This window comes from Vicugna pacos, unplaced genomic scaffold, assembly GCF_048564905.1.
Source record: "Vicugna pacos unplaced genomic scaffold, VicPac4 scaffold_20, whole genome shotgun sequence".
In the NCBI taxonomy this organism is placed as follows: Eukaryota; Metazoa; Chordata; class Mammalia; order Artiodactyla; family Camelidae; genus Vicugna; species Vicugna pacos.
In genome coordinates this window covers 94,717,718-94,740,096 of record NW_027328741.1, presented here as the reverse complement: position 1 = coordinate 94,740,096, position 22,379 = coordinate 94,717,718, and the positions used below count along the sequence as shown (strand labels likewise).

The 22,379-nt window shown below is 32.6% G+C and overlaps 1 long non-coding RNA gene across 1 annotated transcript; it reads right to left on the bottom strand.

The window, feature by feature from the left end:
- Positions 1-13,560: 13,560 nt before the first annotated feature.
- LOC140693850 (uncharacterized) lies at positions 13,561-14,691 on the bottom strand. The gene is made up of 2 exons (XR_012069553.1): positions 14,416-14,691; positions 13,561-13,636 (listed from the first exon to the last, which is right to left on the bottom strand). It is a non-coding gene; the product is annotated as an uncharacterized lncRNA (long non-coding RNA).
- Positions 14,692-22,379: the final 7,688 nt, after the last annotated feature.

Sequence of the window (22,379 nt, the reverse complement as noted above, 5' to 3'; positions counted from 1 at the left end):
TAAAGGCCATTTATAACAAATTATAATACTTAGGGGAAATGGTGAAAGACTTCTGGGTAAATTCGTGAACAAGACAATGATTCCTACTCTCACCACTTCTGTTCAATAGTAATAGAAGAAAGGAAAAGGAAAAAAAAAGAAGATAAAGTAATACAAAATGGAAAGAAAAAGGCAAAATTGTCACTAGTATTGATGGCATAACAATCTACATAGACAGTCCTAAGGGCTCCACACTGACTATTATGAACAATAAATAATTTCATCAAGGGAGCAGGTTACAAGATAAATGTAAAGAAGTCTCTTGCATTTGTACACATTAATCATGAGATACCATAAAATGGACGTTGAAAGCAATAATATTTAAAACCTCATTCCCCCGAATATCTTGGAATAAATGTAACCACATATGTGAAAGATCTAATCACTGAAAATTATAAAACACTGACAAAGAAATTAAAAGTGATTCAAAGAAATGGAAAGATGTATTGTGCTCTTGGATTGAAAGAGTTAATATTGTTAACATGGCCGTACTACACAAAGAATCCTACAGATTTAGGGCAATTCCTGTTACGAAGCTGTAGTATTTTCCACAGAACCAGAAAATAAATAACTCTAAGTCTTACATGAAACCATTAAAAATTGCCAAAATGATCTTGAGAAACAACAACAAATCTGGAGGCATAACCCTCCCAGATACCTTACTATACACGAAACCTACAGTAATAAAAAGAGTATGACATTGGCAAAGAGATATAATCAATAAAAACAGATAGAGAGGCAAGAAATATTTCCACACACTTATGAGCAATGAATCTATGATAAAAGAAGCAAGAGTACACAATGGATAAAAGACAGTCACATCAATGGATGGTGTTGGGAAAGCTGGACAACTACATGTAAAACAATGAAATGAGAGCATTTCCTGACATCATATACAAAAATAAACTCCAAGTGTATTAAGGACCTAAATGTAAGACCTGATACTATAAAACTGATAGAGGGGAATATAGGTGATACCCTATTGGATAAAATCATAGGAATATTTTCTTATATCAGTCTCCTAAGGCAAATGATACAAAAGCAAAAATAAACAAGTGGGACCTAAATAAACTTAAAAATTTATGCACAGCTTAGGACAGAATCAATGAAATAAAAAGACTGCCTGTGTAATTGGAGAACATATCTGCAAACAATGCAAGTGACCAGGGGTTAATAGATGTAGGTTAATAGATGTAACAAGGATTTAGGTTACACAACTCAAGGTGAAAAACAAAAATCCAATCAAAAACAAGAACAGAGTACCTGAGTTAATATTTTTCCAAAGAAAACATACAGATGAGTAACAGGTAAGTGATAAAATTGCTCAACATTACTAATTATTAGGTAATTGCAAATCAAAACCAAAATGAGGTACCATTTCACACTGGTCAAATGGCTATTATCAAAATGTCTACAAATAGTAAGTGTTGCAGAAGATGTGAAGGTAAGAAATCTCTTGTATACTCTTGGTAGTAATGTAAATTGGTACAACTTCTTTTGAAAAGAGTATTCAGATTTGTTTAAACACTAAAAAGTTAACTACCATATGACCCAGTAATACCTCTCCTAGGAAAAATTTGGGGAAAACACCCTAAATTGAGAAGAACCAATGTTCACAACAGCACTGTTTATAATATGCAAGACAGGGAAGTAATCCGAGTACACAGTAGAGTATGGACTTAAGAATATATGATGTTTCTATAAATATGCAATGGAATAAAACTCAGCCATGGAAATGTATAACACATTGCTATTTCAGTATCCTGAGTGGACCAAGTAAAAATGTGCTTAATGGAGTAACTTAGACAAAGACAAATGTATATAATATTATTTATATGTGGAAACTAAAGAATAACAAAAATATGTGTACAAATATCTATAGCTTTCTATTGATTGATGACAGAATAATAGATAGAAGGATAATACATGATAGATAGAGAGATAGATAAATAGATACATAGATAGATATATAGATAATTAGATAGATAGATAGATAAATAGATGATAGATAGATAGATAGATAGATAGATAGATAGATAGATAGATAGATAGAAACATGTTGTAGAGGTAAAGAGATTAGATAGACAAGACTTAAGCAGACTCAAAGATATGGGAAAATATTTCTGTTTACCAAAGTGGAAGGGAAAGAGATTTTAACGGAAGAATATTGACAGATAGAAAGTAGTATATATAAAGGAGAGAAGCTACATTGATTATCTGTATAGATCATCGAATTATACACAATATCTTAAAATAATTGTTTGTTACAATTATTGTAATAATTCATAATGCATATAATCTACAAAGTGATTAGAATAACTATGCTGTACATCTGAAACTACACAATATACTACATGTACTGTACTTCAATTATAAATAAAACATCTCATGTATAATTTAGTCCTTTTTCCGCTGATAGAAGCTTCCTTTAATATTGTTTTAATTTATTCTTTACCTTTAATGATTACATTTCTAATTATTTCTTTTACTCTTGTGAATATGTTACCAGTTTAATTATCTATATTTATTGCCCCTGATTTCCTATTTTTCTCTCTTTAATCCATTTGGTATAATAGCATTTAAAAACATACCCAAATGAACAGATGCAAATTTCTCGTGGTCTCTCCTTAGGATTTTGGTCAATGTTTTGCCCATTTTTGCCACTTTATATTTCTTAGAAGACTTCTTTTCTGTACCTCTTATAAGGTTTCTTAGTTTTGTTTTTCTGTCACATTTAGGTTTGTTTTTCTGGTAAAGTCTTTATTTTCATTTTATATCTAAGTGATAACTGTGTAAGTATTTTTGGGTGAGTGATTTCTTATTTTAGATGATTGAAATTTAATGTTATTTACCGTGGCCTGTGTTTTCTTCTCAGAGGTCTACTGATAGCCTAATGGGGTTCCTTTGTAGATTATCATAACTATTTTTGGCTGCCTTTAAAATATTACTCTGTCATTGACTTGCCAATTTGCATATGACGTATCTTAAAGGAGGTCCCTTTGTCTTAAAGTTATTGGTGTTTTCTTGGCTCACGTACTTGTATATTAGTTCCTTACACAGGTTTGGGAGGTTATCAACTATTACTTCTTTAAATAAACCATCAGCTGCCTTCTAACTTTCTACTCCCTCCAGGATTCCACTGTAATGTGCACTTCCTGATGAAGTCTGATGGCTACTGTAGAATTTACACACTTTTTAATATCTTGAATCTCTGCCCTCTCCAATCATTTCTAGTTTTGTATTGGTGAGTTTGCTAATCTATCTTCCACAAAGACACTCTACCCCAATGCTTTCTGTTGCATTCTTCATCTCATTTATTAAGTTCTCATTGTCCTCCAATAATTTTTGGTAATTTTATAGTTTCAGTCTCTTTGGTAATGTATTCCTTATCATCATTTCATTTATTCCTGAGCTCATTAAAATGCTTTCTTAGTTTTTTTTTTGTTTTGAATTTCTTTATGTCACCTATTTGGATTCTCTATTAGTTATATGGCGATGTACCATGACTTTATGTTTGTTTGCTGCATGGATGACATTATGTGTATGTGCGTGTGCTCAGGTGCATGTGCGTGTGTGTCTGTGTCTGTGTTTGTGTCTGTGTCTGTGTATCTGTGTGTGTGCGTGCCCTATAAAGTTAGTGTGATTGGTCATGATCTTCACAAATTATTGCTGTGATGACACTTAATAACAAACTGTGAATTGGAGCCCTTGCTTTTGTTTTCTGGTAGTTTGCTATATTGCACAATTTTTGGTTTTACTTACCTGAGCTACCACTGATATTTCAAAATGGCACCTTCCTGTAGATACTGTCTGGATAAAAGATGTGCTTTCATTGTCACTTCTTAGACATCTCTGGTAGTTGATGTCACTGTTCTCACTGGGACGGTGAACCCTTCCTTTTATCTGATATCCCTTGAGACTCAGTGTACACATTGAGGAAATGTGTAAAAACAGGTGGATATTTGGAATCAGGCAAGTGCCTTTGCTATGTCCAGTGTTGCAAGGTATCTTGTCTCCACCACTGTGAATGGGGAGTAGGGACACTGTCATGAATGTCTGAGTGTCTGAAGGATGGAATTTCTGTCTCCATTGTGGCTCCCTCCTAGTTACATGCGACCATGAGTACTGGTGCAGTTGGAGGCTGAAGCTGTGTGAACCACTGAGACCATTTCTACTGGGTTCTCTGAACTTGATGACACATACAACCTAGTCAGGGGGCCTTGGTTGCAGACACCAACTCTGCTCTTCCTTCAGTTCAGCCTCTTTTGTGTGTTTTAGTCAACTAAACATTACCTGTTCACATGCGTTCCAGGGTATTGTTTTGTGTTGTGTTTTTTTGTTGAGATGTGAACGTTTTATTGACTGTAGATGTAAGGGTAGAGACAAAAATTGTTTAAACTTATGTCACTTTTAAAGCATATATTTTTTCAATTAAAAGCTTAAATTCTACTAAGGACATTATGAAAACAGTAAACAAAGTGAATAAATCACCTCCCTTAATATCAGAGTATTACAAAATATTTTGATTTTCCTGGGATTAATTTTTTAACGTTTTTCCCACCTACGTGCACATTTTACTATAATATATCCCTATACTCTCTTTAAAATCAATTAAATTATTAAAATATTTCTCTGTGCTGTAAATATAGCCCTGTTGTTTCTCTAATTTATTACTAGTAGCTTGCACATTTCTGTCTTCTCCATCCTTCTTCCCTGTCCCCACAGGAAACCACTTCTTGGTACACTACACATATATATATCATTCTGTTCCTGTTTTTTTTGTGATTATTTCTCTTATATCTTTATTTTCCTCATTTAAGTGACAACATAGAGTGTTTTTCTCCGTATGACTTATTTTCCTATAAGCAACACTCTCTGGGTCCAGTCATATTGTTCCAAATGGCAGAATTTTATTTTTTAATATGACAATGACTAATTATTTATTATGTTATCTATATCTCACATCTACTTCAGCCAATCATCTTTTGATGGGCAGTTGAACTGTACATCTTTCCTTGGGTAATATGAATGATAATGTTAAGAACATTGTGGGTAATAAATCTTTAAGTTAATGTTTTCATTTCTTTCAGATTTATACCAAAAACTGGAATTGCTGCAACATATAATGCTTCTATTTCTAGTTTTCTGTGCACTGTCCACAATTTTATAATAGTGGATGCATCATTTTTTTTCCACCAACAGTGTACCTGGGCTCCCTCTTCTCAACCTTCTTATTAAAGTTTGTCATTTGTAGACATTTTGTTAATAGCCGTTTTGGTTGCTGTGAGATTATATTTCATTCTGGTTTTCATTTATGTTTACCAAATGGATAGGAACATTATGTTTCTTGGTATGTGCATGAAAAATATCCACAAGTCTTATTTTGAAAATTTCCATTAACATCTTTCAACTGTTTTTAAGTTGGAGGTTTTTTTTTAAATACTGAGTCTAATATTATATATATGTAATATGGATATTAACGTCTTGTTGGTTAAATTGTGTGAAAATTTTCCTTCTATTCTGTCTGTTATCATATCTCTTGTTGAAGGTTTCCTTTGCTCTGCAAAAGGTTTTGCACTTCACACATATACAATAAGTAGAATCCCTGTATCGCATAGTAAATCTATTTTTTCCTCAGTAAACTAAAAACTGTAATTGTTACTTTTCATTTTATTTTTTAATTTGGAGACATATCAAAAATAAACATTGCTATGATTTATCTCAAAGTCAGTTCTGCTGCTTTTCTTTGTCTGAAATTGTACAATTTCGGGCTTTACATTTAGGAAATCAATCCATTTTTATCTTATGTTGTATACTATGGAAGGAAGTGCTCTTACACCTTCCTTTTACATGTACTGTCCTGTTTTCTCAGAACTACTTGTTGAAGAGACTGCTTTTTTTCCATTGTATGCTCTTGTATACTTCATATTAGACTAATTGACCATATGTGTGAGGGTTTATTTTAGGACTCTTAATTTTGTTCCATTTATCTATGTGTATCTTTAAGTGCCATATTTTGATGCATTTATTACTGTATCTTTGTGTTATGTTTTAAATTCAGGGAGGATAATACCCACAGCATTGCTCATTTTTAAATATAAATTTAGAAAATTTGGGTGTTTCAGATTTTTGTATAAATTTTATTATTTTTCTCCTTGTTTTGAGAAGAAACTAATGGAATCTGAGTGAATAGGAATATGCTAAAAGAAAAAACCTGAGAAAAATTCTAAACTGTGGAGGATAAATCATACATTATTAACAACAACTGGATTGCTGTATAAATCAAAGAAAAAATATATGAAAAAAAGACAACAAAAACAAAATCCATGGGTTATAACAAAAGCAGTATTAATAGGGATGCTTATAGCAAAATAATCCCACTTATACAAATAAGAAACATGTCTCTCTTGAAAAATATTCTTACAAACAAAAGTTGTAGCAAAATAGTAAACAATCATTTTAGTAGAAGGAAAGACAGCTGAAAGTTCAGAACATAATTAAATAAAATAAAGATTAAAGACAGAAACATTTAATCAAACTAAATAATGGATTTTGAAAGATAAATAATGTTGATAATCTTTAACCAGGCACATGAGCAAAAAAGATGGTACAGATTAATAAGCTCTGAAATAAATGAGAAGTTACAGCTAATATCAAAGAAATACAAAGCATCATATAATGATACAGCAAATTATATGCTAGTAAAATGGAAACCCTAGAAGAAATGGACAATTTCTAAGAAAGAACTTATCTATAGAATGGAATGAAAAGAAAATATGAACAGATTATCACTAATGAATTTGAATCAGTAATTAAACAAAATCTCCCACGAAACAAAATTCCAGGCCTAGAAAGATTCAGAGATGATTTCTGCCAAACATTTATAGAAGAGCTATCACCTATACTTCTCAGTGTATTCCAAAAATTTCGAGAGGAAGGGAGGCTTCCTACCCCAAATTTCTGTATCACACTACTACTAAAACAGGAACAAATACCTCAAAGATTACAGGTTACATACTACCAATAAGCATAGATGAAAAAATCATCATTAAATTGTTAGCAAGTCAAACAATACATTAAGAGGATTATACAATAAGATTAAGTCCATTTTACTCCAGGGATGCCAAAGTGATTCAATACCCGCAAATTAATCAGTATGTAACACCACACTAAAAACAGGAAGAATATAATTTATATGGTCACAACAGTAGAGCCGTAAAATGTTATGACAAAATCAGTATCTATTTATGAATAAATTTCTCCTCAAAGTGGGCATGAGGAAACATACCTCAACAAATCTAAGTTCTTATATGACAAGAACTTAGCTAACATGACATTCATTGATTAATAGCTGAAAGAATCTCCAATAAGAGCAGGAAGAAGACAAGAATGCTCACTCTAACCACTTTTAATAATTATAGTATTGGAAATTCTAGCCATACCTATTCAAAATAAAAGTAAGTAAAATATAGGTAATTAAGAAAAGGAGTAAAAGTATCTGTTTTCAGATGACAAAATTTAAACAGAAATCCTAAAAATGGTGCCACAAAACTAGTAAGGCTTATCAATACATTTGGTAAAATTTCCGAATGTAAAATTAACATACAGAAATCTTGCATTTCTACACACTAACAAAAAGCTAACTGATACAGAAAGTGAGGGAACTGTATCATTTACAGTTGCATTACAAAAAAAAATCAACAAATATATCCAAACAAGGTGGTAAAGGACATGTACTCAGAAAACTATAAAATATTTATAACAGTAATTGAAGATAATGCAAACAGATGAAAGGACATACTGTGTTCATTGATGAGGAAAATATATTGTTTAAATGACAGCATAAGCCAAGAAAATACACAAATTAAATTCAGTGCCTAACAAAACACCACAGGCATTTTCAGACACTTACAAGAAATAATTCTAAAATTTACATTTAAACACAAAAGAGTTGAAGTCACTAAAAAAAAAGAAAAGAAAGAAAACAAACAATAAACACAAAATATTTGACAAAGAACAGAGAAGATGTATCACTTTCCCTAATTTAAAACTATAATACAAAGCTACAGTAATAAAAATATTATGGTAGTGGCACAGAACAAACAGAATAATGGAACACAAATAATGCCTGGAAATGAAATCAGACAGTTATGATCATTTAGCCCATTAGAAAAAATGAATATACAGTGGGGGAAATGTTACCAACAGCACATGAAACCAATCAACATTACTAACCATCAGAAAAATGCAAGTCCAAAACATAATGAGATTTTATGTCACTCCCGTCAGAATGACTATTATCAGAAAGACAACAAATATAAGTGTTGGTGTGGATGTAAGAAAAACAACCCTGATGAACTGCTGGAGTGAATGGAAATATGTGCTGCCACTGAGGAAAGCAACATGGAGATTTATCTAAAAACAAAAAATGAAATATAATTCTACATTTCCATATCTGGATACTAATTCCAAGAAAATAAAAACACTAATTACTAAAGATAAATTCAACCCTATATTCACTGTAGCATTATTCACAATAGATAGGATATAGAAGCAAATTATTTGTTCATCAAAGATGATGGATAAAAAGATGAGTGTTTATAATATATTTACCCATCTTAACTACAGATTTATCTATATTTTTATATATATATATATATATATATATATGCACACACACACATAAAAATACAATGGGTTATTATTCAGCACCAAATAGAATAAGATTTTGTCATTTGCAACAAATAGGTAGACCAAGAGTGTAATATGCTAAGTGAAATAAGTCAGAAAGAGAATGACAAGTGCTGAATGATTTTAATCACATTTTGAATTTTAAATAAATGAAAATAAGAACACAGAAAAGGAGTTATACACATAGAAAGCAATAGGTTGTTCACAAGAAGGAGGGAAATGGGGTGAGGAAAAGAAAAATTTGAGGAAAATTAAGAGAGAAAATTTTCCAGTTGCAAATTAAATGAATCAGGGACAAGAAATATACTGTATGGTGAATAGTCAAAAACTATGAAATATACTTACATAGCAACATATCGTAACTAGATATATCCTGGTGAACAGTTTGAAATTTATTAAAAATAGCGAACAGTATGTTGTGTAGGAGAAACTTACACAGTGTTATAGATTAAAGTACACTTCAAAAACAAACAAAGATACTTATAGAAAAAGAAATTATATTTGTAATTAACAGAGGCAGGGGTTGGAAAAGGAGAATTTGACTTTGCACTCAAAAGCTACAAATTTCCAGCCATAAAATAAACGTGTTCTAGGGATGCCAAGTAATAACATGAAAATTAGAATTAATAATGCATTATGTTCTATATCAATGTTGTTAAGAGAGTAGACCATAAGGTTTCTCAGCACAACCAAAAGACAAATTGTATTTCTTTAAAATTTTAGCAAAATGAGATAATGAATTCTCCCTAAAGTTGCTATGATATTTATTTCATGATAGTTATAAATCAAATCACTATCCTGTGCACCTAAACTTACACAATGTTTTATGCCAGTTATATCTCAATAAAAGCGAAAGTGAAAATGGAAAGTCAATGGTCATTTTTTCCCTTGTCATTTCTCATGATTGTTTTTGCAGCAAGTAAACTTGAGACATGATATACTTAACCAAGCTAAAGATACTAATAAATAAGTGATTATAATAAATTATGCATAAAGATATGAATAAAATTATTGTTTTACCATGCCTAAAAATTTCTTCATGTTAACAGACCAGTGCTTCTGTAGGCATCAAAATTTCACTCTGTGTATTCATCTGAGATTAGGGAATGGATACAAATTTAAAACTGGCTGCCCTTGCTGTCAGTGATAAAGTTCACTGTCTCTGACCGATGGTCTCAACTCCCCGACAGCATCTGTAAGAAAAGAACATGTTAGGTTGCTAAAAATCTCAGTATGGTAAAATCTCAGAACTCTTACAATTCTTAACTGTTTTGCAATGGGAATGCAATACTGACAAGACTTGATTTTGGATAACAATTTGGGGTTTTCTCATGGTTGCGTAAGGGAATGTGAGGATAATCCCTGAGATCCACAACAAACATTCTTGCTCAAGTGCTGGGCAAGCAAGTGTAAAGATTCTGCAATATTAGGACAGAGGACTACTTTCAAAATGATGAGTGTGCTCACTCTGTTCCAGGTAGACCAAGGGAAGAAAGATTATTGCAATTGCTTGGTGAACGGGAATAAGTCAGTTGTTCAGACTATATAAATTAGTCAAAGTGTGTTCAAAGCCAAAATAAGTTGTGTCAACAATGAGAATTAAAAGAAATAAATCAGACATAAGCTTAAATTAAAAAGGTGATACAGTCCTGTGCTGGGTTCTGGGGACTGGAGAATGTATATGCCTCAATCCCATTCAAGGGTTCAGGGGCTTGGCCGTAGCATCAGCTTGGGATTCAATGAACATGTAACAATTAGTATACTGGGAGAAATATAATCTACCCCTCCCTGATCGGAAGAAAATCTGGTGGCTCAATGAAACTCTTAATTCACAGAGATTCTGCCAGATGCAGAGGAATAATTCACTGATGACTCAACTAAGACAAACTTAGTTACTGCTTAACAATCCATCTTCACACACACACACAGTGGTACAGAGATCTGTAGTATTTAGTGGGAAGAATTCAGTGGGCAGAACTCAGAGAAAAGTTTTCAAAGCACCAGCCTACTTTTGTAGTTTTGCCAATAGTCTAGATTTTCCCAGGTAGAAAACTACAGATGGACAAACAAGATTCTTCTTTAGGATTTCTCACTTTGAATGTAAACTGTAACTTTTGACTTATCAGCATAAAACCTTGTTAAGATGATCACGGTAAGAACCACTGTCTGATAAGAGAGCTGGAAAGTAGCTGAACCAGCCCATCTGAACCCCAGAATGCTAATGTAAGCAACCACATAGCCACCATCAGAATTTTGCTGACAATCTTAAAGCTTGATGTTTCTGTTATAGGAAGAACCACTGCTGTGCAGACACAGTTCTCCAGCTGTAAGTGGTCTCTATCCTTCTCTTGGTAAATGTCATATTGGTGGCATGTTGCTAGAGTTCACCCAGGCCCATTTGCCCTTTCTCCAGGTTATCAAAGGCTTTCTTTACAACAGGTGACATGTTTTCAGAACTCAAATCTGCCATTCCAGTCTTATCAGCTGACACTGGCTGCATCATTGTGAGCAGAAGAAGTAGGCTCCTTGACATTGCCTACAATTGTTCCAGCAATTTAGGGCATTTCCAATTCTGAAAATGCTTCACATTTTATTTTAAATTAGTGGGAAATAGTCAAAGACTTCCATGAATATTTTATATTTCCTAATATCAGTATAAATTTGGTATTCTTGCAGTTGGACAAATTTTTAATTCTACCACCCTCACCTCCTTCTAGTCCACACATTGTAGATTGCAATTTGGTTACTGAATACGACCACACCAACCAAGGCGCTATTACATTTTATATACATCCTGTGTGAAGGTTAGAAGGGGCACAAGATATGTGGGGTGTATAAACCTATATTAAATACTTGCAATGGCACTTTCTCTTCTGGACAAATCTCTGATTCTAAGAAGCAAATTAATTGGTAGTCAGTATAGTTATTGGTATGGGGAAGAGTATCAGCTATTTTGGGATGGGTGGGTGATGAAGAGACAGGAAAATATACAGCAAATGAGAATGGAATATTTTAGGCCTCTGGAGGCATTAATTAAGAAGAAAATAATAACTTGTCTCCTGTACCTACCTCCAATTACTGTCTTGAGTGATTAGTCCTTGGGCTATGAAAAGAGCTTGTTTGTGGTGAAGAGTATGTACCATAATGAAATAGTTTGAAAATCATGAGAGTTCTGTTGTTTCAGGAAAGTAAATTTTGCTTAAAGTCAACAGGTATTTTTCACTCACTAAATACTAAAATGCATCCTGTGGCATGTGCTGTGTTTACTGTGCTGGTATCCAAGTTAGACAAGGAGAGGTTGAGAGACAGAAAACATCTGGAGGAGGTGGTATCTGTGCTGAGACCGGGATAGTCTAAGTAGGTAAAAGGAGAACAACCAAAGTCCAAGGATGAGCTGGAGTAAAAGTGTTGAGGTTGGAACTAACACTGTTGACAAGCATTTCCTTTAATGTACCTCCAGATACAGTGAAACATAAAGATATGCTAAGGTAGTCAGTTGCCAGATTTATAAAGAAATGACTAAACTATGTTGAGTTTGTGGGCTTACATTTGGAAAGGCATTAACTGCCACCCTGAGGATGCAAGTTTGTCTTTGGCTGGAATATAAAAGCAACATAAATTATTGACTAGAAAATGTAGTGTAGACTCTTGAGTGCAGGAAATGAAAGCACCAATTGGAATGCTTTGAGAACAGCACAAAGAAGACCATAGATAAAATTACTTCTTTAATTCTACCACATGCTGTATGTGCCATCTAAGACTACATAATTTGACCTTTTTGATTCCAGGGATGACATAATAGACCACGATCCCTGGGCCGGTTCCAGCATTTATGTACTGTCCAACCTATCCAAACTTAACACATTTCATACTTTCCAGGTTGAACCAGAAACCAATTAGTAATTTTCCCTCTCTCCATGTTTTATTCTTTTTCCAAATTTTTCCATTTTTTCTTCCTCCTTACAAGAAATTACTTAAATTTACTCCCATAGTGTTCAATAAAAAGATCATAACAATCAAATATCTACTTTTCTCTTTTAATGGTATCTTAGCCTCTCATTTAACTCTTTACTATATTTTAAAAAAATAAGGAAAATACAGGTACGCATCTATGTTTATTGTTCAAATAAGAAAATTGCAGTTATTTGTCAACATATGCCAACATCAATTTCAATCTTTGTTATCCTGTATAATCTGGTAGTCCTCTGGTAGATCAGTTGTAATTAGGATGACATTCATAAACTGAAGATGTCTGATGAGTTGGCTTTGAAAGAGATGTAGCTGATGTACCAGCTATCACTGGCACTGGAAAGCGTGGGTTGATCCCTGGTTGAAGTTTAGGAAAACGAATTTCATTGGCAGATATGTTGTGATATCTATTTGGAAAAGTAGAAGGCTCCAACATCAGTCCAAATTAATTGCTCTGTATGGGACAGAAGATGCTGTACTGAGAAGTACAAGTTGTAGTTGAAATGGAGTTCACCACACGGCCATTTGTTTCAATGTAGCTGCTTTGAGAGTGCCTGTGGACAGTGGTCAACTGATTTAAAATAACTCGTTGATCCACTGCAATTTTTTCTGATGGTCTAACTGACATTGATGACAGAGGAGAAAAATCACTTCTGATCGGGGTAGTTGTACCACCAATTATGTGGCTAGTAGAGGGCTTTCTTATTAGAGACATGTTTAAAATTGCAGAAGGTAAAAATGCACTTTTTCTATTAGTGTCAGCCACAAAAACAGAATTATGATTATCCATATTGCCCCCTGCATTAAAGTGCTTCTTGTTGAAATCTTCAGCAAATGAAGACACCAGAGAAGAATTTTTAATCCCAACTCTTCTATTTATTCTCACTAAAAGCTGGGGAAAGCCTCGTTTAAAATTTGGATTATGATAGAAATGCAGCTACAACAAAATGATAAACATTTTAGTAATATTTTAAACCATAATACAAGACTACAATAATCCTAACCTATAAAACCTCAGATTCCCAGTTTACTATGCAAAGATAATATCATCAAAATATGAACATTGCTGACGACATTTTGAAGTTCCTTATTTGGAAACTACACATTTAAATAGTGTACTGATCAAATTTAAGAAGTTAACAATTGCTTTAATGGTGAATGGCACTTTTTAAAAGCAGCCTTAATACCTTTATTTAGATTTCTGGAAAGACTCATTGTTGCAAGCATAGGTTCTCATCATCTAGACTACTTAAGGCACTGTCCTCATTTTTTAGAAAAAATAAATTATTTTAGTCTTAGTAGATTTATAAAATTTTGAAAATCTAGCTTTACATTTATATTACCATTGACTGATGTGCAAAATAAAATTTTATATGTAAGTTACCAAGTGGTAACTAAAATTTCTGAATACCTTTCTTAAAACAGAGACTTCTTTTTCTTCTGTCAGAAAGTCAGATAGACAAGCAGACCTTTGAAAATTCTGCCACACTTTCCTAAACCGATGAAGGTTAAGCTGACTAAGTAAACTTTCCATTCTTCCAGTTTCAAATATTCTGAAAGGGGCCTATCTTTCCAAATCTTCCTTCTTAAAGACATCTTCATCAATCACTATGAAAGATTCATTATCATCCCAACAGATGGATTTCAATTGGTCACTCCCAGCCATTTTCCAGAGATTTCTTGGAAATGTCAGAGAACGAAAATCATTATATTCACCTGGTTCAGAAACACAATGTGTGTAACATGGTGTTTTTATCAAGGATTCTTCAGACAAAGTCTGAAAAGCATTTTCTTCAATCATAGACCTCACGTCCAAGTCCTCAGAGAATGTTTGATCACACAATAGAGATCTACCGGAGTTTCCTAAACCAGTTGGTCCATCTTTATGAGACACATCTTGAATTTTTGAAGAAATATGTGCCATCTCAAATAACTTTTTCTACAGCTACTTTTCTAATCTGCATGATTTTGAGCACTGCAGCTTCAAATGGTGTTTTTGCAGTCCTGCACAGATAAACTGCTAGGCCTTCACAATGGTTCTCAACTTGAGTAGCTGTGACATCACAAAACGACTGGTCTCCCAGCAACTCAAGTGTAACTTCCAGTCAGTGATTATTTCTCATTCATCCAGTTAAAATGAAATATATAGTACATTTATTTTTACAGTGTGATCTCCAAAAATTTTCCCAACAAAATCTTTTAAAATAATTTAATTTTGGGGTCTATGAAATTAAACCAATCTCCATTCTTTTGTACAGAAATTTATACCACATGGTTGAACAGAGTATAAATAATGAACAAAAAATATAAAATAAATTTAAAGTTTTGGAATTTAAAGTTAAATTTGTGTAAAACCTGTACAGAATATGTATACCTATTTCAATATCATTTGTAATTAAAGTGAAACATAATTTGATTTGGAAATGGAAGTAAGTATTTTTCTGTGTACTTTATAATAAGTAGCTCTATATTCAGAACATGAGCAGAATAAATATCAGTTTATTTGTTTTGTATATAAATAAATGGTAAATAATTAGATAAAAATAATGAATCAAATGTAAGAAATCCCAAGGGGCGGAAATTTTGTTTCAAATTGTAATTCAGTTCTATAAGTAAAACAAATGTAATTTTATATTCTACTCTAAAATTACAAAAGAGAAAATCTTATTGTATATTTACAAATATGTATTTTTGCTATTCTTTCACTCAAAGGGTTTTCAGTCCCTAGAAGGAATAAATTTTCTTGTCATCTTTATAATCCATACTCTTGTGGCTTTTGTTTAGTATTCCAAAATGATGTTCATAAATACACTTATGCACAAGATCCAGGGTTCAATAAGCAGTGCCTCCATTAAGGGGCAAACAAACAAACAATCAACAAACTAAGAAATAACTTTATATGTGTGTTGGGGTGGAAAAGACCAGGTAATGCATTTTAGGAAGTAATATGTATCTCAGTCCTGAAACAGTTTATTTTGTCAGTAAAATACGGCATTTTAAGGCAAGTGTTTTGTTCACTAATTGTAAATAATAGTTACGTTGTGTATCAGTAAACCGTAGAAGATCCAGTTCTACCAAAAGTTATATTCTTTATTTAGAAATAAATTCCATTAAACATAAGCCAAATTCAAAATGAGGGAAAAAAATTTTAAATAAATAAATGTACACTCAATTTACAATGTAAATTTTTCTTTCATTATGTGTACATTCCATTCTAACTAAACATTAGCAACCAGAATTAATTGCATATTATAAGTACTGTAAACTATAGTTTAGCTGGGTTTAGTCCTAATTCATAAATATTACTTATCAAATGCAAATCAATATATGTGATACAATCCCTTAAAAAGCAGAGAATTCAAAAACAACTTTCTCAAAATAGTAGGAAAATTATTCACAGATCTGATCTTTACTTTTTCATAAAAATATTCTTAACAAATTCACTTTAAATAGAATGTTACTAAACATAATAAAAGCCATATATGAAAAATCCATGACTAACATCAACTTCAATGTTAACATACAGGAAGGTTTTTCCCTGGTCGGTCCATTAATAAGAAAATGTAGCTCATTCTCACAAGTACTAAATTACACTACTTGAAGTCCTAGCCAGAACAACTAGTCAAGAAAAATTATAAAAGGCATTCAACTTGTAAAAAAGCAGTAAAATTTTTACAGATGACATAATTAGGCATAGACAGAAAACCATAGACTCCTCCAGTGGCTGTTTCAAATAATGAACAAACTTAGTATACTGGCAGAATACAAAATCAATATGCAAATATCTGTTGCATTTTTATATAGTAAGAACAAATTATCACAAAGTGATATTAGGAAAAATATTGTGTGTATATATATACCACAAGGAATAAACTAGGAATACATTTGCTAAGTGAAATAAAAGGACTAAATATAGACCTATAAATTGCAGGTGCAAGAAATATAAGTAAACAAAATAAGTAGAAAGATATTCGCTGCTTATGGATTGTATACAATTTGAGGAGCTATTCTAATCTATCATTTACATGTTCAGTCTCCCCTGCATTACTTATTGAATAGATGTCTATTCTTCATTTTATACTCTTGCTTCCCTTTTCATGGGTTAATTGATCATAGGTGTGAGGGATTATATCTGGTTGCTCTATCCTCTTCTATTGATTGGTGTCTGTTTTTGAGCCAGTATCATGTTATTTAAATTACTAAAACTTTGTTGGACTGTTTAACATCAGAGAACTAGTCACTATTAGATTTAATACACTTTTTCAAGATTATCTTGGCAACTCATGATCTATGTGGTTACATATAAATTTTGAAATTATCTGTTCTATTTAATGGAAAAATCTCATGGGTACTTTTACATGAATCACACTAAATTAGATTGCTTTGTGTAGTATGGTTCTTTCAACCACATTGTTTCACATCATTAACATAAGAGATCTTTTCATTTCTTTGGATCAGTTTTAATTTCCTTCATCAATATTTTCTATTTTTTAACGTATACATTTTCCCCTTACTTCTTAAATTCATTTTTATATATTCTATTCATATATATATATACTTATATATATTATATTTGGAAACACATTTCTTACACAAATACAACAGGCAGAAGGCAGTGGCAAGACGTATTCAAAATCCTGAATGAAAGGAACCTGTAATCTAAGATAATTTATCAAGCAAGGATATCCTTTAGATTAGAAGGAGAGATAAATAACTTCCACAAAAGCAAATACTAAAAGAATTTAGCAACAACAAAAAAATAATGTAATATTTACTCTGAAACAAAAAGCAGGATGCTGTGGAAAGGAGAAAGGCATAATTAGACTGGCAATATCTACAATGTATTACAATAGAATAAACATGATGTTGTAAAACAGGACATCAAAATTTTTATGGGTCAGAGAGTGAAACAGAACAATACAGAGAATTTTCTTCTTGTTTCTGTTCTCTATAGGACGGGTTAGAATTTCTATTCCTATCAGTTAAAATAAAAAGATATAGTAATATGTCAATATACATACAAAACAGAGTAACCATAATTCAAAATCTTACAATGAAGTCACAAAGCCAAAAAGAAACCAAGATAGTAACAGAAAACTTATCAAGCCACAAAAAGAAAAAGAAATGAACAAAAAGGAAATATCAAATCAACTGGGAAATGAAGTTCAAAATGTAAATAAACACCAGTCTATCAATAATTATCACAATTATTAATGGACTTAGCACTTCAATCAAAAGATATATATTGTCAGATGGGATAATATAACACACTCTACATTATGATGCAGAGAAGAGACTCACTTTAGTAAAAGGAACACAGATTAATTGAAATTCAGAAGATGGGAAAGTATATTCCATGCAAAGGGACATGACAAGAAAGCAGGACTAGCAGTACTGACTTCACACAAAATAGACTTTACAACAAAGGCCGCAGAGAAAGATAGACAAGGACATGACACAATGATTAAAGGAGCAATAAAATATGAAGTTATTAAACTCATTAAGATATATGCACTCAAAATAGGAGCACCTAAATACATAAACAAATACTAATAGATAAAAGGGAGAAATGGATAGGAACACAATCACAGTCGGAGAATATAACTCCCCATTACCATCAATAGACTTGTCTTTCAGACAGAAAATTAATAAGGAAACCAAGATACAAAAATATATGATAAAATAATTGGAGTTCGTTGATATTTTCAAAACAGAACTCCTCCCCAAAGAGAATATACATTCTTTTCCAGTTCAGATGGAATATTTTCTAGGAAAGATTATGTACACAGGCACAGAAGAAGCTTCAACAAATTTAAGAAGATAAAAGTTATTTCAAGCAACTATTCTGAGTATAATAGCATGAAACTAGAAATCCTTCACAGATAAAAAGGGAGAAAAAATTACAGCATATAAATTAAACACCATGGTACTATAACAAGTCGGGGAGATGAAGAAGTAAAAGAAGAAATTAAAAAATATCTTGAGAAATATGTCAAAACACTACACAAAGTCTATGGAATACAGTAAAAGAATGCTTAAGAAGGAATTTCATAGTGACAAGGCCCTCCTCAATGTAGAAAATCAATTTCAAATAAATGATCTAACATTCTATGTAAACTAATCATGAAAAGAAGAGCAAAGAAAACCAAAAGTCAGCAGAAAGAGAGAAATTAGAAAGATCAAAGAAGAAAGAATTGAAATACACATTAAAAAAAAGAAAAAATCAATCAAACTATTTTTTGAAATAGTAAACATAATTGACAAAACTCTGATCAGTCTCAACAACAAGAAAATGGAGAGAACACAAATAACATAAGAAATGAAAATGGAGAAACTAAAAAGAGCAAAACAATTTTGCATAGTATCATAACTGAATACCATCAACAACTGTATGGAAACAAAGTGGATAACAAGGAAGAAATGGACAAGATTTTGGAAACATTCAGCCCAACAGTATTACATCAAGAGCAAATTAAACATTTGAAGATACAGATTACGAGAAATGGAATAGAAGTATTAAAAAAATAAAAAAATTCTGCAAACAAAAATTCAGACCCAAATAGCTTCATTGGGGAATTTGACCAAACATACAAAGAAAAATCCATACCAGTCCTCCTCAAACTCATCCAAAAGATTGATATGGAGAGAGTACACCCAACCTCACACCGTGAGGCCATCAACCTGATACCAAAACCAGACAAAGACACTACCCCAAGAGAAACCTACAGGCCAATATCATTGATAAACATAGATGTAAATTCCCTTAAGATAGTATTAACAAACAGAATCCAACAACATGTACAAAAGATCATACACCATGGTCAAGTTAGGTTCATCCCAGGAACACAAGGGTGGTTAAACTTATGCAAATCAATCAATAAATTGTGATAAACCATATCAATAACAGAGAGGACAAAAAACCACATGATCACCTCAGTAGATGCAGAGAAAGCATTTGATAAAAATTAACACCTATTTGCAATAAAATTCTTATCACAGTGTGCATAGAGGGACCATATCTCAACATAATGAAAGCTATTTATGACAAACATATAGCCAGCAAAATACTCAATGGTGAAAAACTGAAACACTTCTCACAAAAACCTGAGACAAGACAAAGTTGCCCATTCTCACAATTTCAATTCAATATAGTCTTGAAATTCCTAGTCACAGCAATCAGGCTAGGAACAGAAATAAAAGGATACAGACTGGAAAAGAAGAGGTAAAGTTGTCATGATAGGCAGACATGACACCATATGGAGAAAACTGTAAAAGCTTCACAAAAAAAACTTAGGCTAAAAATGGAACTGGGCAAGGTACTCAGAGTAATGTACAAAAAACCAATTGCATTTCTGCGGGGGGCCACTCATGACCTGAGGGCTGCCGAGCACAGAAACTGGGCCTAAACTCCCAGAGTGCGGGGCGTCAGGCTCTCAGGTGCCATTGAGTTATTAAGAACAGGGGCTTCTGGAAAGAGAGATACAAGTCACACAAGTTAGTGATCTTAGTAACAATCACCTGAGTTACTAATACACAAGTCACACAAGTTAGTGATCTTAGTAACAATCACCTGAGTTACCAATACACAAGTCACGATGTTAGCCTAGAGGAACAATAACCGTAATTAATGATGTTGGCTCTTGGGGAACGGTTAGTCTTGATTGATGAGAACTATAAACAATAATGGTGCATGTAATAATACACAAGTTAGTGATTTTAGTACACATTGTTAATAGATCATAAAAACAATACCGTTGCCTACGATACCGTTGCCTATGGTTAATAGATCATAAAAACAATACCGTTGCCTATGATACCGTTGCCTATGGGTTAAAAGCATATAAATTAACTGCTGGAAATAAACTCGAGGTCCACTCTTGACCTAGCATCTTGCGGGCTAGAGTGAGACCCTCTCAGCCCCACCTTTTAGTCTTGTCTTTAGTCTTGTCTTTCTTTTCTCAGTCCTGCTGCACAGGTTTCTGGACCTGATCGATTGTCGGCTGGCTCCGACACATTTCTTTACACTACCTTTGAATCAACAGGAAAACAAATTATAGAGACAACCACTTTTATAACTGCACCCAAAACTATAAAATGCTTAAGAATAAATCTGACCATGTAGGTGAATGAATTATACATGGAGAACTAGAAAACTTTGATTGAGGAAATCAAAAAAGAATTGAAAAGATACCCAATGATCTCATAATGGAAGAAACAAAATGGTTAAAATGGTCATACATCCAAAGGCAATCCCCAGACTTAATGGGATTTCCTATCAAATTATGCAAAACTTTTCTTTTTGGGACTGTAACAAATGATCCTAAGATTTACATAGGGTCATAAAAGATCCATAATTTCCAAAGAAATATTAAAGAAAAAGAAAGAGGCTGGAGGAATAAACCACCAGGTCTCCATACACTATTGTAAAGCTACAATAATCAAAATGACATGATATTGGTACAGAAACAGGCATATGGACCAATGGAACAGAATAGAGAGCCTAGGAATAAATCTAAATGCCTATGTTGAACTAATCTTTGACAGAGTAGCCAAGAATATGACAGAGAAAAGACCATCTCTTCACCAACAGGTGTTGGGAAAACAGGATATCAGCATCAGAGTAATGGAGTTAGAAAAATCATTCACTCCATACACAAGAATAAACTCAAAATGGCTTGAAGACTACAAGGTAAGGCAAGACACAGTAAATCTCCTAGGAGAAAATATAGGCAAAACACTCTGACATAAATTTCAGCAATGATCTCCTAGAATAGACTACCCAGGTAAGGGATATAAGAGCAAAATTAATAAATGGGACCTAATTTAACTTATAAGCTTTTGCACAGCAAATGGAACCACAAACAAAGCAAAAAGACAACCTAGAGTTTTAAAGAAAATATTTTGAATTGATGCAACTGACAAAGGCTAAGTTTCCAAAATATAAAGATTTCATACAACCTAATAATAATAATACATAAAAAAACAAGAAACACAATATGAAAATGGGCAGAAGAACTAAACAATCAATTCTCAAATAGAGACATACAAATGACAGACAGATATATGAAAAAAATTGCTCACTATCATTATCAGAGAAGGACAATTCAAAACTCTAATGAAGTATCACTTCCCAATAGTCACAATGGCCATCATTCAAAAGTCCACAAACAATAAATGCTGGGGAAGCTCTGGAGAAAGTTATCCCTCCTACACTGATGGTAGGAATGTAGTTTGGTGCAGTCACTGTGGAAAACATGATGGGGATACTTCTAAAGTATAAAAATAAACTTAACAAATGATCCAGCAATCCCACTTCTGGGTATATATCAAAGGGAACCTTATTTCAAAAAGAAACCTACACCCCAATGTTCTTAGCAGTGCTATATACAACAGCCACGACATGGAAGCAACCTAATTGTCCAACAACAGATAACAGTATACAGAAGTTATGCTGTATTTACACAATGGAATAATATTCTGCAATAAAAAATGATAAAACAATGACATTTGCAGCAAAATGGATGCTCCAATAAGTGTCATTGTAATTGAAGATAGCCAGAAACAGAAAGAAAAATAACACATGACATGATATATGTAGAACTTAAAAAAAAAATTTGGATGTGAACACTATGATTTCATCTACAAAACTGAAACACACTTGCAGATTTACTTAATAATCT